The sequence below is a fragment of the Ovis aries genome, chromosome 10, assembly GCF_016772045.2.
Source record: "Ovis aries strain OAR_USU_Benz2616 breed Rambouillet chromosome 10, ARS-UI_Ramb_v3.0, whole genome shotgun sequence".
NCBI classification, from domain to species: Eukaryota; Metazoa; Chordata; class Mammalia; order Artiodactyla; family Bovidae; genus Ovis; species Ovis aries.
In genome coordinates, this window is record NC_056063.1 from 28,747,610 (window position 1) to 28,763,795 (window position 16,186).

At 40.1% G+C, this 16,186-nt stretch overlaps 1 protein-coding gene and 1 pseudogene across 8 annotated transcripts in view; one reads left to right on the top strand and one right to left on the bottom strand.

Moving 5' to 3' along the window:
* The window catches only part of PDS5B (PDS5 cohesin associated factor B), a 178,522-nt gene that overhangs the window by 135,308 nt on the left and 27,028 nt on the right, over positions 1-16,186 (bottom strand). The window lies entirely within an intron of this gene.
* Positions 12,960-15,306, top strand: LOC121820435 (malate dehydrogenase, cytoplasmic-like; annotated as a pseudogene).

A 16,186-nucleotide genomic window follows, 5' to 3' on the forward strand; every position in this document is an offset into this window, starting at 1 on the left:
TTTTTTTTTTTGAAGTATAACTGACTTACAAGGCTATGTTAGTTTCAGGTGTACAGAAAGTGATTCAGATACACCTACTTATGTGTATGTTCTAAGTCACTTCAGCTGTGTTCAACTCTTTGCAATCCTATAGACTGTAGCACTAATTAAGATGACTCTGTCCATGGGATTCTCCAGGTAAGACAGAGTACTGGAATGCATTGCCATGACTTCCTCCAGGGGATCTTTCTGACCCAGAACCGTCTCTTATGGCTCCTGAATTGGCAGGCAGGTTCTTTACTACTAGCACCACCTGGGAAGCTCATGTATAAGAATACACACACATATATACTTTTTCAGATTCTTTTCCATTATAGATAATTACAACATACCAAATATAGTTCCCTGTGCTACACTGCAGGTTCCTATTGCTTACTTCATACATAGTATACTTATATTTATAAATTCCAAGCTCCAAATTTATCCCCTCTCCCTTGTAGTTTCCCCTCTGTTGTTCAGTTTCTCAGCTGTGTATGACTCTTTGTGATCCCATGAATTACAGCATGCCAGGCTTCCCTGTTCTTCACCATCTCCCAGACTTTGCTCAAATTCATGTCCACTGAGTTGGTAATGCTATCCAACAGCGTCCCCTGCTGCCCCATTCTCCCCTAGCCCTCAATCTCTCCCAGCATTAGGATCTTTTCTAATGCGTCAGCTCTTTGCATCAGGCGGCCAAAGTGCTGGAGCTTCAGCTTCAGCATCAGTTCTTCCAATGAATATTCAGGGCTGATTTCCTTTAGAATTGACTTGTTCAATCTTCTTACAGTCCAAGGGACTCTCAACAGTCTTCTCCAACATCACAATTCAAAAGCATCAATTCTTCAGCGTTCGGCCTTCTTTATGGTCCAACTCTCACATCCGTACATTACTGGAAAAACCACAGCTTTGACTACGTGGACCTATGTTAACAAAATGATGTCTCTGCTTTTTAATATGCTGCCCAGGTTTGTTATAGCTTTTCTTCCAAGGAGCAGGCATCTTTTAATTTCATGGCTGCAGTAAACATCCGCAGTGATTTGGAAGTCCAAGAATATAAAATCTGTCACTGTTTTCATTTTTTTCCCCATCTGCTTACCATGAAGTGATGGAACCAGATGCTGTGATCTTAGTTTTTTAAATGCCGAGTTTTAAGCCAGCTTTTTGACTCTCCTTTTTCACCCTCATCAAGAGGTCTTTAGTTCCTCTTCACTTTCTGCCATTAGGGTAGTATCATCTGTGTATCTGAGGCAGTTGATATTTCTCCCAGCAATCTTGATTTCAGTTTGTGATTCATCCAGCTCAGCATTTTGCACAATATATTCTGCATAGAAGTTAAATAAGCAGAGTGACAATATACAGCTTTAATGTACTCCTTTTCCCATTTTGAACCAGTCAATTGTTCCATGTCAATTTCTAACGGTTGCTTCCTGACCTGCATATAGGTTTCTCAGGAGACAGGTAAGGTGGCCTGGTATTCCCATCTCTTTAAGAACTTGTCACAGTTAATTGTGATCCACAGAGTCAAAGGTTTCAGTGTAGTCAATGAAACAGACATTTTTCTGGCATTCCCTTGCTTTTTCTAAGATCCAATGGATGATGGCAATTTGATCTCTGGTTCCTCTGCCTTTTTTAAATCTAGCTTGTTATCTGGAAATTCTTGGTTCACATACTGCTGAAGTCTAGCTGGAAGGATTCTGAGCATTACCTTGCTAGCATGTGAAATGAGTGCAATTCTGCAGTAGCTCATTCTTTGGCACTGACATGAATATTGACTTTTTCCAGTCCTGTGGCCACTGCTGAAATTTCCAAATTTGCTGAAATACTGGGTGCAGCACTTTTACATTATCTTTTAGGATTTGAAATAACTCAGCTTGAATTCCATCACCTCCACTAGCTTTGTTCATAGTAATGGTTTCCAGATGGCGCTAGTGGTCAAGAACCAGCCTGCCAAACAGGAGACAGAAGACATAAGAGCAATGTGTCTGGGTAAGATCCCCTGGAGGAGGGCAGGGCAAACCACTCCAATATTCTTGCCTAGAGAATCCCATGGACAGAGGAGCCTGGCAGGCTACAGTCCACAGAGTTGCAAAGAGTTGGACATGACTGAAGCAACTTAGCATGCATGTAACGCTTCCTAAGGCCTACTTGACTTCACACTCCAGGTCACCTGGCTCTAGGTGAGTGACCACACCATCATGGTTGTTTGAATCATTAAGACCTTTTTATATAGTTCTTCTGTGTGTTCTTGCCATGTTCTGTGTAGAGTTTTGACAAAACATGGGTCACTGGAGAAGGGAATGGCAAACCACTCCAGTATTCTTGCCTCAAGAACTCCATGAACAGTATGAAAAGTTACTCAATTATTTACTTGAAAATTAATTTTTAACCTTTTTTAAAAAACATTTTCTCAGAAAAACAAATGTGCAACAGGAAGAATATCAATACAGTAGATGGTTTTACTACCTTTTACTTTGAAAGACACTTCTCTTCAATCCCCTGGCAAATACACATTTTCTTCCACTAAAAGGGTTAAAAACTCACAGAAAATGAACTATATTTTTTAAATACCAATCAGAAATAAACTTTAAAATAAAGACTGTCTTCTGAGATGCGAACAGACAGCCCAGTAGACTAGCCTTGTACAAATATCTATAGCTTATCCCACAAAGATGGTTGATTTTCAGTCTTCTAAGTAGAAAGTAACTATCTGCTTAAATGCTATACAAACTGTAAAGTCCTAGACCTACAGTTACCAAACTGTGCACCAAGACATCTCAGAACACCCTGGACTTCACAGCAAATTCACAGATGTTGTTGGATATTTTTAATTACCAAGGAGAACATAGCAACTGTTAACAGCTGTTAGACACCAAGTGAAGCACTAGCTCAAAGGAGTTCCATCTCAACATGGAATGATCTTTCTACACCCCTTTTGATGGTTACCATGTATCTTTGAGAAACTGGGTTTAGGCAGTTGATGTGATAAAAAGTACTGCATAGAAATCAATGTAAAACAGGAAATGCAGGTGGCAGTGTCTAATTCTAAGACTTCAGAACTTACACGTGCCCAAAAGGCACACATTGAAAATAAGAATAAACCTTTAAATCTTTTTCAGTAGAGTTTTTGATTTTACAGTGGTCAATGCATAATAACATTTCTCTCTCCTCTTCCCCAAATCAATTAATACGGCCAAATAAATAAAAACTAAGGGAAAAAACTATAGCACTGTTAGCAATTAGATCACTGACAATGCTGATAGTCAACACAAGTAAAACCAGGTCGCAATAAACCACCCAGACTCAGAATTAGGGGATGGGGAGCTGAATGAAGATAGGAAGATAAAAACTCCTTAGGTCTGCGCCATCACTATTAACAAACAAGCAAACAGAATCTTCCAATAGCATACTCTTATCACTGCTGCTGCTGCTGCTATTCACCTCAGTAGCGTCCGACTCAGTGCAACCCCATAGACGGGAGCCCATCAGGCTCCCCCGTCCGTAGGATTCTCCAGGCAAGAACACTGGAGAGGGCTGCCATTTCCTTCTCCAATGCATGAAAGTGAAAAGTGAAAGTGAAGTCGCTTAGTCATGTCCAACCCTCAGCGACCCCATGGACTACAGCCTTCCAGGCTCCTCCATCCACGGGATTTTCCAGCCAAGAGTACTGGAGTGGGGTGCCATTGCCTTCTCTGACTCTTACCACTACAGCAACTCTTTTCCTAATTCCTGCTAATAACCTCAGGTCAAAAAACACAGCAAACAGGATTTTGAAAGTTCACGAGAAACCAAAACAAAATTAAGATAGGTAAAGACTACATCTGAGCTTTCCTGACTTGCAGATTGCAAGATAAAACAAGTTGGGATTTTGTGATACAAATGCTCTCTCAGCCATCTGTTTTGTTCACAGGAGACACAAGCCTTACCGGTGTGCTCCTAGCCCACACACCCTAAAAATAATCCTACTTTTAAAAGCCTGTCTCAGTTGATTTACCATACCAGGGAGAACACACAGATAAAGAACTATAGCTGCCCATTCCCTTAGAAGGACCCATCTGGAGAAAGTGACCCTAAATCATACAATAGCTAAAGAAGCCCACACCTGCTATCAATAATGACTAATTTAGAATTTCATTTACAACTATAACTGCATAAAGAAAAATCAACAAGCACATCAGAAGACTCAAGGAGTCCAAAAGAGGTACACAAAATAAGAATCAGAGCACAAGGCTACATAAAATAAAGTCAATACAAAAAGACACAACAGAAATACATTTTAAAATCTTCATTAATTTTAATGAAATTATTCAATGTATTCAAATAAAGGTGGATAGGTTTGTACATACAATAAGTAAAGTAAGCTGGAATGAAAAGTAGCAACAGTGAAATGAACATTCTAGTGACTTGAGAGCAGGACAGTTCAAACTGGAAGGGATGAAGGGAGAGAGAACTAAGTATCACCAGAAGCAGTGAAAAGCCCAACTGAGAAAACTGAACATCCATATCCAGTAGTATAGAGTCAGTGTATTATGAAAAGCCCAACTGATCCAGCAGAAAACTGTTACCATATTGCTGAACACACACCAAGAAAAATCCACAAGGACATTTCCATACTCCATCACTTCGATCAGTTCAGTTCAGTTCAGTCGCTCAGTCATGTCCGACTCTTTGCGACCCCAAGAATCGCAGCACGCCAGGCCTCCCTGTCCATCACCAACTCCCGGAGTTCACTCAGACTCACGTCCATCGAGTCAGTAATGCCATCCAGCCATCTCATCCTCGGTCGTCTCCTTCTCCTCCTGCCCCAAATCCCTCCCAGCATCAGAGTCTTTTCCAATGAGTCAAATCTTCGCATGAGGTAGCCAAAGTACTGGAGTTTCAGCTTCAGCATCATTCCTTCCAAAGAAATCCCAGGGCCAATCTCCTTCAGAATGGACTGGTTGGATCTCCTTGTAGTCCTAGGGACTCTCAAGAGTCTTCTCCAACACCACAGTTCAAAAGCATCAATTCTTCGGCGCTCAGCCTTCTTCACAGTCCAACTCTCACATCCATACATGACCACTGGAAAAACCATAGCCTTGACTAGACGGACCTTAGTCGGCAAAGTAATGTCTCTGCTTTTGAATATACTATCTAGGTTGGTCATAACTTTTCTTTCAAGGAGTAAGCGTCTTTTAATTTCATGGCTGAAGTCACCATCTGCAGTGATTTTGGAGCTCAAAAAAATCAAGTCTGACACTGTTTCCACTCTTTCCCCATCTATTTCCCATGAAGTGATGGGACCAGATGCCATGATCTTCATTTTCTGAACGTTGAACTTTAAGCCAACTTTTTCGCTCTCCTCTTTCACTTTCATCAAGAGGCTTTCTGGCTCCTCTTCACTTTCTGCCATAAGGGTGATGTCATCTGCGTATTTAAGGTTATTGGTATTTCTCCCGGCAATCTTGATTCCAGCTTGTGTTTCTTCCAGTCCAGCATTTCTCATGATGTATTCTGCGTAGAAGTTAAATAAGCAGGGTGACAATATACAACCTTGACGTACTCCTTTTCCTATTTGGAACCAGTCTGTTGTTCCATGTCCAGTTCTAACTGTTGCTTCCTGACCTGCATATAGGTTTCTCAAGAGGCAGGTCAGGTGGTCTGTATTCCCATCTCTTTCAGAATTTTCCACAGTTTATTGTGATCTGCACAGTCAAAGGCTTTGGCATAGTCAATAAAGCAGAAATAGATGTTTTTCTGGAACTCTCTTGCTTTTTTGGTGATCCAGCGGATGCTGGCAATTTGATCTCTGGTTCCTCTGCCTTTTCTAAAACCAGCTTGAACATCAGGGAGTTTACGGTTCACGTATTGCTGAAGCCTGGCTTGGAGAATTTTGAGCATTACTTTACTAGCATGTGAGATGAGTGCAATTGTGTGGTAGTTTGAGCATTCTTACAAGACCTTTTAGAACTAACAGCCAAAAAAGATGTCCTTTTCATTATAGGGGACTGGAATGCAAAAGTAGGAAGTCAAGAAACACCGGGAGTAACAGGCAAATTTGGCCTTGGAATGCGGAATGAAGCAGGGCAAAGACTAATCGAGTTTTGCCAAGAAAATGCACTGGTCATAGCAAACACTCTCGTCCAACAACACAAGAGAAGACTCTACACATGGACATCATCAGATGGTCAACACCGAAATCAGATTGATTATATTCTTTGCAGCCAAAGATGGAGAAGCTCTATACAGTCAACAAAAACAAGACCAGGAGCTGACTGTGGCTCAGTTCATGAACTCCTTATTGCCAAATTCAGGCTCAAACTGAACAAAGTAGGGAAAACCGCTAGACCATCACTTCCATACTCCCTACCTATCCAACCCCGTAACAACAGTATGCTGACACTTGGGCAGTAAGCAGTATGCACATGCAGAGGCCAGAAAGTAAACGTCTCTATCAGCATTGCGCCACCTGGAAGGAAAGCTGAGCCTGAAAGTCATCCTTAAAGTTCCCAGGGCATAAATCCTGTTATCTGAGCAGATACAAAAACCAATCTTCTGTGGGTTCAAAAAAACCTTCTCAGTGTATTCTCCCAAATCTTCCACATACTAAGCTCAACAAAACATGAGTCGTACTCAAGGATCAACAAACACACAAGGAAAAGAACATCACTGAGAGACTGAAGCACCACTGAATTCAGATATCAAAATTTAATCAACAAAAGGTAAAATATAGCTGAAATATTTAAGAAATGTTTCTAAATGAAATTATAAAATATGATAACAGAAAAAGGATGCTGAAAATAACCAGAAAGACTAGGGTGGGGAAAGAAAACAAAAAAATGTAATGAAAAGTAATGGCTTATTTCAAACTCTCAATTGACCAGTTAAAGATGGATGTGTTTTAAAAGGCAGCTATATATATCACAGCACTATACAACAGAAGTTTCTGCAATGGAAATGTTCTGTATCTCCAATGTCCAACATGATAGCTACTAGCTACAATTAACACTTGAAATGTGACTATTAAGTCTAAGAAACTGGATTTTTAATTTTATTTAATTATCATTAATTTACACTCAAACTTCCAAACGTGGCTAGTGAGTACTACATTGGACAGTGTAGCTACATTATGACCAAAATGGGTTTTTCCTAATAATGCAAGGTTTTGGTTTAGACCCAGAAAAATCTATCAACATAATTTACAATATCAAGATGCTGAAGAAAGAAAGAAACTTATCTCAACACATGCAGGTATCAATACCCATTTGTTAAAAATACAAGAAAATATGCTTACGAACAAAGGTATTCTACTAAAAACCAGAACCAAACATCATTCTTAACGGAGAAACATCCTCTAAAGCCAGAAACACTAGTAACTCCTCTACCACTTGTCCTTCACGCGTGCTTAGTCGTGTCCAGCTCTTTGTGATCCCATGGACAGGAGCCTGGCAGGCAAGAATTTTCCGGGCAAGTATGCTGGAGTGAGCTGCCATTTCCTCCTCCAGGGGATTTTCCCGATCCAAGGATAGAACCAGCATCTCCCATATTGGCAGGCAGATTCTTTATCACTAAGCCACCCAGGAAATCACTGGAAATCACTACTCCTCTTTAATATTTACCTGAAGATTCTATCTAGTACATTAAGAAAAGGAAACCAATAGCATAAGGAATAGAAAGAAACTAGTCTCATTATTTGCTGCATAGAAACTCATAAATAGCAAAATATTAAAAACTAACAGTATGCAAAATCTACTGCATTTCCATATACCAGTCAAAGCAACTGAAAATGTAAATTAAAATAAAAAAGTGTATCTCAAGGTATACCTTTAAGATATAATGAAACATATTTAATAAAGAACTATATGATGAAAACTCTAAAACCTTACTAAAAAACATTATATAAAATCTAAATGCTTATAAAGATGTACTATGTTCAAATCATTAACATGTTTGATATCAAAGATGTCAATTTTCCCCCAAAGTGAAAGTGAAGTTGCTCAGTCGTGTCCAACTCTTTGCGACCCCATGGACTGTAGCCTACCAGGCTCCTCAGTCCATGGAATTTTCCAGTCAAGAGTACTGGAGTGGGTTGCCACTTCCTTCTCCAGGGGATCTTCCTGACCCAGGGATCGAACCTGGGTCTCCCGCATTGCAGACAGACGCTTTTACCGGCTGAGCCACCAATCGTTACATTAACATGTTTGATATCAAAGATGTCAATTTTCCCCCAAAGTATCTTATAAATAATGCGAGAGCACCTGAAAGACTTTAGCACTAGATTTAAAAATTATTTGTATGCGCAAAAAGCCAAAACACATGTGAAGAAGTGGGGGGAATTTGCTCTAACAGAAAGCAAAAGTTTTTATGGTGAGGACAGACAAACAGATTTTGGAACAGAAGTGAGTCCAAAAATAAACCAATACACATATGGTAACTTGACTGTGATAGAGTTAGTTTTGCAGTCAATACAGAAAAGGTGTACCCTTTAATGAAAGAATCTGAATATTCATAAAGAAAAAAATGGATTTCAACCTCTTTCCCACTACTGATGGGAGAAAACAGAAAAACAAAAGGAATTCAGTGAAATGAAAGGAAAAGACAAAGGTTTAAGACAAGAGACATGCTTTTATTACCCCTGATGGAATGATTTCTTAAACCAAGTTAATATAATACAGAAATCATGAAATAAAAAATTGATAAGCTTTCAGTTCAGTTCAGTCACTCAACTGTGTCCAACTATTTGCAACCCCATGGACTACAGCACAGCAGGCCTCCCTGCCAATCACCAACTCCCGGAGTTTACTCAAACTCATGTCAATTGAGTCAGCGATGCCATCCAACCACCTCATCTTCTGTGTCCCTTTTATCCTCTCGCCTTCAGTCTTTCTCAGCATCAGAGTCTTTTCAAATAAGTCAGTTCTTCGCACCAGGTGGCCAAAGTATTGGAATTTCAACTCTGCATCAGTCCCTTCAATGAATATTCTGGATATATTCGTATCCAATGAATATGACTTCCTTTAGGATGGACTGGTTGGACCTCCTTGCTTTCCAAAGGACTCTCAAGAGTCTTCTCCAACACCACAGTTCGAAAGCATCAATTCTTTGGTGCTCAGCTCTCTTTACAGTCCAACTCTCACATCCATACATGACTACTGGAAAAACCATAGCTTTGACTAAATGGATCTTTGTTAGCAAAGTAATGTCTCTGCTTTTTAATATGCTCTCTAGGTTGGTCATAACTTTTCTTTCAAGGAGCAAGCATCTTTTACCTTCATGGCTACAGTTACCATCTGCAGTGATTTTGGAGCCCCCCGAAATAAATCTGTCACCGTTACCACTGTATCCTCATCTATTTGCCATGAAGTAATGGGACCAGAAGCCATGATCTTAGTTTTCAGAAAGTTGAGTTTTAAGCCAACTTTTTCACTCTCCTCTTTCACTTTAATCAAGAGGCTTGATAAGCTTTACTTCATTAAAATACCTCAATATGGGAGAATATATTTACAATTCAACTTTTTTTTTAAAGCTAGTAACCAGAATATATACAAAGAATGCCTGTCAATATGGAGGAAAAACACAACCCAACAGAAACAAAAAGTCACTATCAGGTGCATTACAAAAGAGGGAAAAATACCCATTAAACATTTGACAAGTATTCCCTTTCTTCCTTGTAATGAGAAAATAAAAATTAAGACCAAGTAAGGAAGGATTTTGACACATAGTTCAGTTAAGTCACTCAGTCGTGTCCAACTCTTTGCGACCCTATGCAGTATGTGACACATACTGAACCAGCAAAAATTCAAACAGGTAATAATGCCATTATTAAACCAGATGCTAGCAAGGGAATGAAACTGCCACAGTTGCTTTAAACTACTCTTATTTAATCCTTGAGATTCAGTAGGGCCCAGCCTCCTCCCAAGCACAGGTAACAAACCTGAGCTCCACTTGCAAAAAAGAAACCAACAACACTGTTTCCCACACTGGCCCCTTCCTTTCCAATGCACATGATTTTCAATGTTTGTAACTCTTATTTATCTCATATTTTTATACTGCCAAGACACCCAAACAATGTGGGCATGTGCCTGCCTCCTCTACGACCATTACACTTCTCTTTGATAATGAAGCTGCAATTAATTCAAGGTAGTAGTCATTTTTGTTGCTGTTCAGTCACTCAGTCGTGTTTGACTTTTTGTGACCCCATGGACTGCAGCATGCCAGGCCTCCCTGTCCATCGCCAATTTTCAGAGCTTGCTCAAACTCATGTCCATCGAGTCAGTGATGCCATCCAACCATCCCATCCTCTGTCATCCACTTCTCTCGCCTTCCGTCTTTCCCAGCATCAGGGTCTTTTCTAATAAGTTGGCTCTTTGCATCATGTGGCCAAAGAACTGGAGCTTCAGCATCCAACTCAATTACATAGACCCCAAATGGCCAATATAACCCCAAATAACTCCACCTCTCTGGAGAGTTAATAAACCATTTACAGTACAACAGATTTAAGCTGACAGTTCAGTTCAGTCACTCAGTTGTGTCTGACTCTTTGCGACCCCATGAATCACAGCACGCCGGGCATCCCTGTCCATTAGCAACTCCCGGAGTTTACCCAAACTCATGTGCATCGAGTCAGTGATGCCATCCAGCCATCTCATCCTCTGTCGTCCCCTTCTCCTCCCACCTTCAATCTTTCCCAGCATCAGAGTCTTTTCCAATAAGTCAGTTCTTCACATCAGGTGGCAAAAGGACTGGTGCTTCAGCATCAATCCTTCCAATGAATATTCAGGACCAATTTCCTTTAGGATGGACTGGTTTGATCTCCTTGCAGTTCAAGGGACTCTCAAGAGTCTTCTCCAACACCATAGGTTCAAAAGCATCAATTCTTAAGTGCTCAGCCTTCTTTATGGTCCAACTCTCACATTCATATACAACTACTGGAAAAAGTATAGCTTTGACTAGACAGACCTTTGTCAGTAATGTCTCTACTTTTTAATATGCTGTCTAGGTTTGTCATAGCCTTTCTTCCAAGAAACAAGTATCTTTTAATTTCATGGCTGCAGTCACCATCTGCAGTGATTTTGGAGCCCCAAAAATAAAGTCTGTCACTGTTTCGATTGTTTCCCCATCTATTTGGCATGAAGTGATGGAACCGGATACCATGATCTTCATTTTCTGAAAGTTGAGTTTTAAGCCAGCTTCTTCACTCTTCTCTTTCACTTTCATCAAGAGGCTCTTTAGTCCTTCGCTTTCTGCCATAAGGGTGGTGTCATGTGCATATCTGAGGTTATTGATATTTCTTCCAGAAATCTTGATTCCAGCTTGTGCTTCATCCAGTCCAGCGTTTCACATGAGGTACTCAGTATATTAAGTTAAATAAGCAAGGTGACAATACACAGCCTTGACGTACTCCTTTCTCAATTTGGAACCAGGCCGTTGTTTCATGTCCAATTCTAACTGTTGCTTCTTGACCTGCATATAGATTTCTCAAGAGACAGGTAATGTGGTCTGGTATTCCATCCCTATAAGAATTTTCCACAGTTTGTCATGACCCACACATTCAAAGGCTTTAGCATAGTCAGTAAAGCAGATGTTTTTCTGGAAATCTGCTCCAGGAAGGGGATTTACGACAACTAAGTTCTTCAAGGAAGCTCCGCTTTTAGGCAGATAAAGAGACCTCAGGAACTCAAATGTTTTCTTCTCAAAATAATTTTAATACCATGAGAGCTTATTTCTGGATCTCTTTATATGTCAAGATAATAGCAAGAGAAGAGAGAGACTGGGCTCAACTCTGAATACAACAAGGATAAGTGGAGATTTATAACTAAAAAACAAAAAGACAAAAACGTTCATGTTTCAAAGGTAACATCAAAAAAGTGAAACGTCTACCAACAGAATATATATAAATCATATATATCTGCTAAGGGGCTTGTATCTAAAATACATTAAAAAAACTACTAAAACTCAACTGTAAAATGGACATAGGAACTGAATAGCTTTCCAAAGAAGATACTGGATTGCTCCACATCGTCAAGAGGAAAGGCAAATCAAAACCACAATGAGATACCCGCTCACACCCACTAGAATGGCTATAAACAATTATCCCTCAATCAAAAATAAGTAATTTTTTTAAAAAACAGACAATAACAAGTGTGGGCAAGGATGTAAAGAATTAAAATCTTCATACACCGATACCAAGAATGTAAAATGGTGTAACAGTTTTGAGATTTCCTCTAACAGTTAAATGAAGTTAATGTATGATCCAGCAATTCCATTCGTAGGTATATACTCAAGAGAAATAAAAACATGTCAGTATATAAACTTATACATGAATGCTCATTATAGTATTACTCAATAATAGATAAAATGGCAACAACCAAGATGCCCATCAGTTAATCAATGGATAAAATACAGTCTACCCATATAATGGAGTATTTGGCAATAACAAGAAATGAAGTATGATATATACCTCAAAATTGTTGAACTTTGACAACATCAAGCTAAAGACATAATTACAAAGAATCAAGTATTAAATGATTCCATTAATATGAAATGTACTGAATAGGGAGATCTACAGAGACAGAAAGCAGATTAATGGTTGAAGTGGGGAGGGGAAAGGGGAATGAAACGTTAGGGGGTACTGGCTAAGAGGTGTTGGTTTCTTTGAGGGGTAATGAAATGTTCTAAATTGACTGCAGTAGCAAATGCACAACTCTGTAAACACACTAAACCACTGAGCTGTACATGTTAAATCAGTGAACTGTATGGTATGAACTACACCTAAACAAAGATGTTTACAACACCAATGGGATGAAAGCGATAATAAATCATATAAGCAAAGAAGAGAAGGCTGAAAGTGTACACCTGGGATAAGGAAACCTCTGAAAAATTTCACTGGAGCTAAATTTTGAAAAAGATGCACAAAGGTGTCCACAGAACAAACCTAGGAGAGGATTTCACATGAAATTAAAAGCATGCGCAGATGCACAGCCATGCAAGAGAATATGACAGTCCTGGATAATTTCCCACAGCCAGAACTCAGAAATTCTGTTGTGAAGTTTCTGCTGCAGAGGCAAACAGAGACAGATTCGCCAAAAGCCCTGAATCCTCCCCTTCACTGTTTTTAACTTGCAGTTATTTATTTTGGCCTTGCTGGGTCTTTGTTGTTGCAAGGACTTCTCTAATTGTGGCAGAAGGGCTTAGCTGCCCCGTCGCATGTAGGATCTGTGACCAGGGATTGAACTCATGTCCCGTGTACCGGGAGATTCTTAACTGGACCACCAGGAAAGTCCCTCAATTTTATTTTTTCTTGTAAGCGAGGTGAAGTTAACATTTTAACCAAGGGAATAAAATGATCAAATGTCTTTTACATCAACTATTTTGACAGTCCCTGGAGAACAGACTGGAAAAAGGTAGGAATGGAGTTAAGAGATTGATTCGGAGGCTGCGATATTAATTTAAGAAAAAATAATGAGCTCTTTTTTGTGGCACCTCGGAGGTGGTGAGCAGCTTCAGGATGAAACTGAAGATCTCTTTTCCAGACATTAGATGCCAGAAACTCATTGAAGACGATGAGAGTGAACTTTGTACTTTATGAGACACGTGTAGCCACAGAAGTTGTTGCTAATGCTCTGGGCGAAGAATGCAAGGGTTAGTTCTGTGGCAAGTCAGTGGTGGGAATGACAAACAGGTCTCCACATTTTTTCACCTATGGCCATATCCATCTGCTACTAATGGGCAGTCCTGGAAGACCGGAAAGAAAGTGCAAACATGTTCAGGGTTACATTGTGAACATCCATCTAAGTGTTTTCAATTTGTCATTTTTTTTTTTAAAGGGAGAAAAGGAATATTCCTGCAGACACTGATACTGCTGTGGCTCAACAACTGGGAACCAAAACAGAACTCCCAAACTGCTAGAATTACCAAACTTTTCAATCTCTCTAAAGACCATAATGCTCGCAAGCATGTTGTGAGAAAGCCCCCTAACAAACAGGGTTCAAAACCTAGGGCCAAGGCACACAAGAGTCAGTGTCTGTATTTCGCATGTTCTGCAACACAAACACCAGTATGTTACCCTGAGGAAACGGTGTACCGAGAAAAACAAGGGCAGGCTGCAGAATATGCTAAACTTGTGGCCAAGAAAATGGAGGAGGCCAAAGAAAAGTGCCAGAAAGAGACTACCAAGAGAGGGAGGCTGTTCTCTCCGCGAGCTTCCACCTCTGATGCCAGTCAAAACTAAGATGTGAGTTGCTTCCAGGACAGAGGTGACCCGACTGCCTGATGCTCCCTCGGCAGGTGCAGGAAGTCGCCACACCCTTCCCAGTCATGTCTGAACCAATCCAAGTCCTTGTGACTGGAGGAGCTGGTCCAATTGCATATTCACTGTTGCACAGTATTGGAAATGGATCTGTCTTCGGTAAAGGCCGGCCTATCATTCTCGGCGGCTGGGTATCACTCCCATCACTCCCATAATGGGTGGCCTGATGGAGCTGCAAGGCTGTGCCCTGCCCCTCCTGAAAGATGGCATCACAACAGATAAAGAAGAGATTGCCTTCAAAGACCTGGATGTGGCCATTCTTATGGGCTCCATGCCAAGAAGGGATGGCATGGAGTGGAAAGATTTACTCAAAGCAAATATGAAAATCTTCAAATGCCAGGGTGTAGCCTTGGACAAATATCCCAAGAAGTCTAGTTAAGGCCTTGGTGGTGGGAAACCCAGCCAATACCAACTGCCTGACTATCTCTAAGTCGGCGCCATCCATTCCAAAGGAGAACTTCAGTTGCTTGACTCGTTTGGATCACAACCAAGCTAAAGCTCAGACTGCTCTTAAACTTGGAGTGACTTCTGAGGATGTAAAGAATGTCATCATCTGGGGAAACCATTCCTCAACTCAGTATCCAGATGTTAACCATGCCAAGGTGAAACTGGAAGGAAAGGAAGTTGGTGTTTATGAAGCTCTGAAAGATGACAGCTGGCTCAAGGGAGAATTCATGAGGGCCGTGCAGTAGCACGGTGCTGCTGTCACCAAGGCGCAGAAGGTGCCCAGCGCCACGCCAGCTGCAAAAGCCATCTGGGACCACGTCAGACACATCTGGTTTGGAACCCCAGAGGGAGAGTCTGTGTCCATGGGCATTATCTCTGATGGCAACTCCTATGGTATTCCTGATGATCTGCTTTACTCGTTCCCTGTTACAATCAAGGATAAGACCTAGAAGGTTATTGAAGGTCTCCCTATTAATGATTTCTCATGTGAGAAGATGGGTCTTACTACAAAGGAAGAAGAGAAAGAAACTGCATTTGAATTTCTTGCCTCTGCCTGACTAGACAATCATTTCAATGTTACTAAATGCTACAAAGCTGAAGAACCTGTCGTCTTTGACTCTAGTGCGAAATAATAAATGACATACTCAAATTACTTGTGAAAAACAACACACTTTAAAGATTGTATGCTTCTAGGCACAACTTTGTGACAGCTTATTATAATGCTGCTACTGCCTCATTCTAAAATAAATATATATTCAAGTGAAAAGAAAAACAAAACCAAGATGTTCTCAGAGTTAACAATAGGTCAGATGTTAAAAAGAGAAAAGAAACAACAACAACAAAATAGGAGGATCTGCACTAAACCAGAAGCAATAAGCATACAGGAGAGGAGACAATGTGAGAAAAAAAAGTAATTTCAATAACTAACTGGAGAGAAAAGAAAAGACAATTAAGGAATGAAAATCAGGAGTAACGTCAAACTTCAGATGTTGATTTGAGGGTAACCAACATTGAATAGAAACCATAGAAATGAATGACATTGTGCAAGAAAAGCTCAGAATGGAAAAGGGGGAGAAAAAAAGACAAAATACTGTGGAATAGTTTTTCCTCAAATTGAACCATCCCTATATAACCAATTCACATCAGTAAAATCCATAATTAGTGTATTAAGAAACTAACCATAAAGGTCAATACTACTTCATGAAAAAATTAGATGGCTCTAAAAAGAAAAGGGTGATAATTTCAGTCTCATTTAATCTTTTCAATTGAAAAGTTTTTACAGTTTCAACCTAAACACAGCAGCGTGTAATAATAAAGAGGAAAAGGAATAACAACATACTTCATACCTACCGAGCCTGAGCCAGTTCCAAACACTTAACCTCTATTAATTCATTTAATCCTCAACACAACCATGTGACCAAGGTACGCAATCTCCTT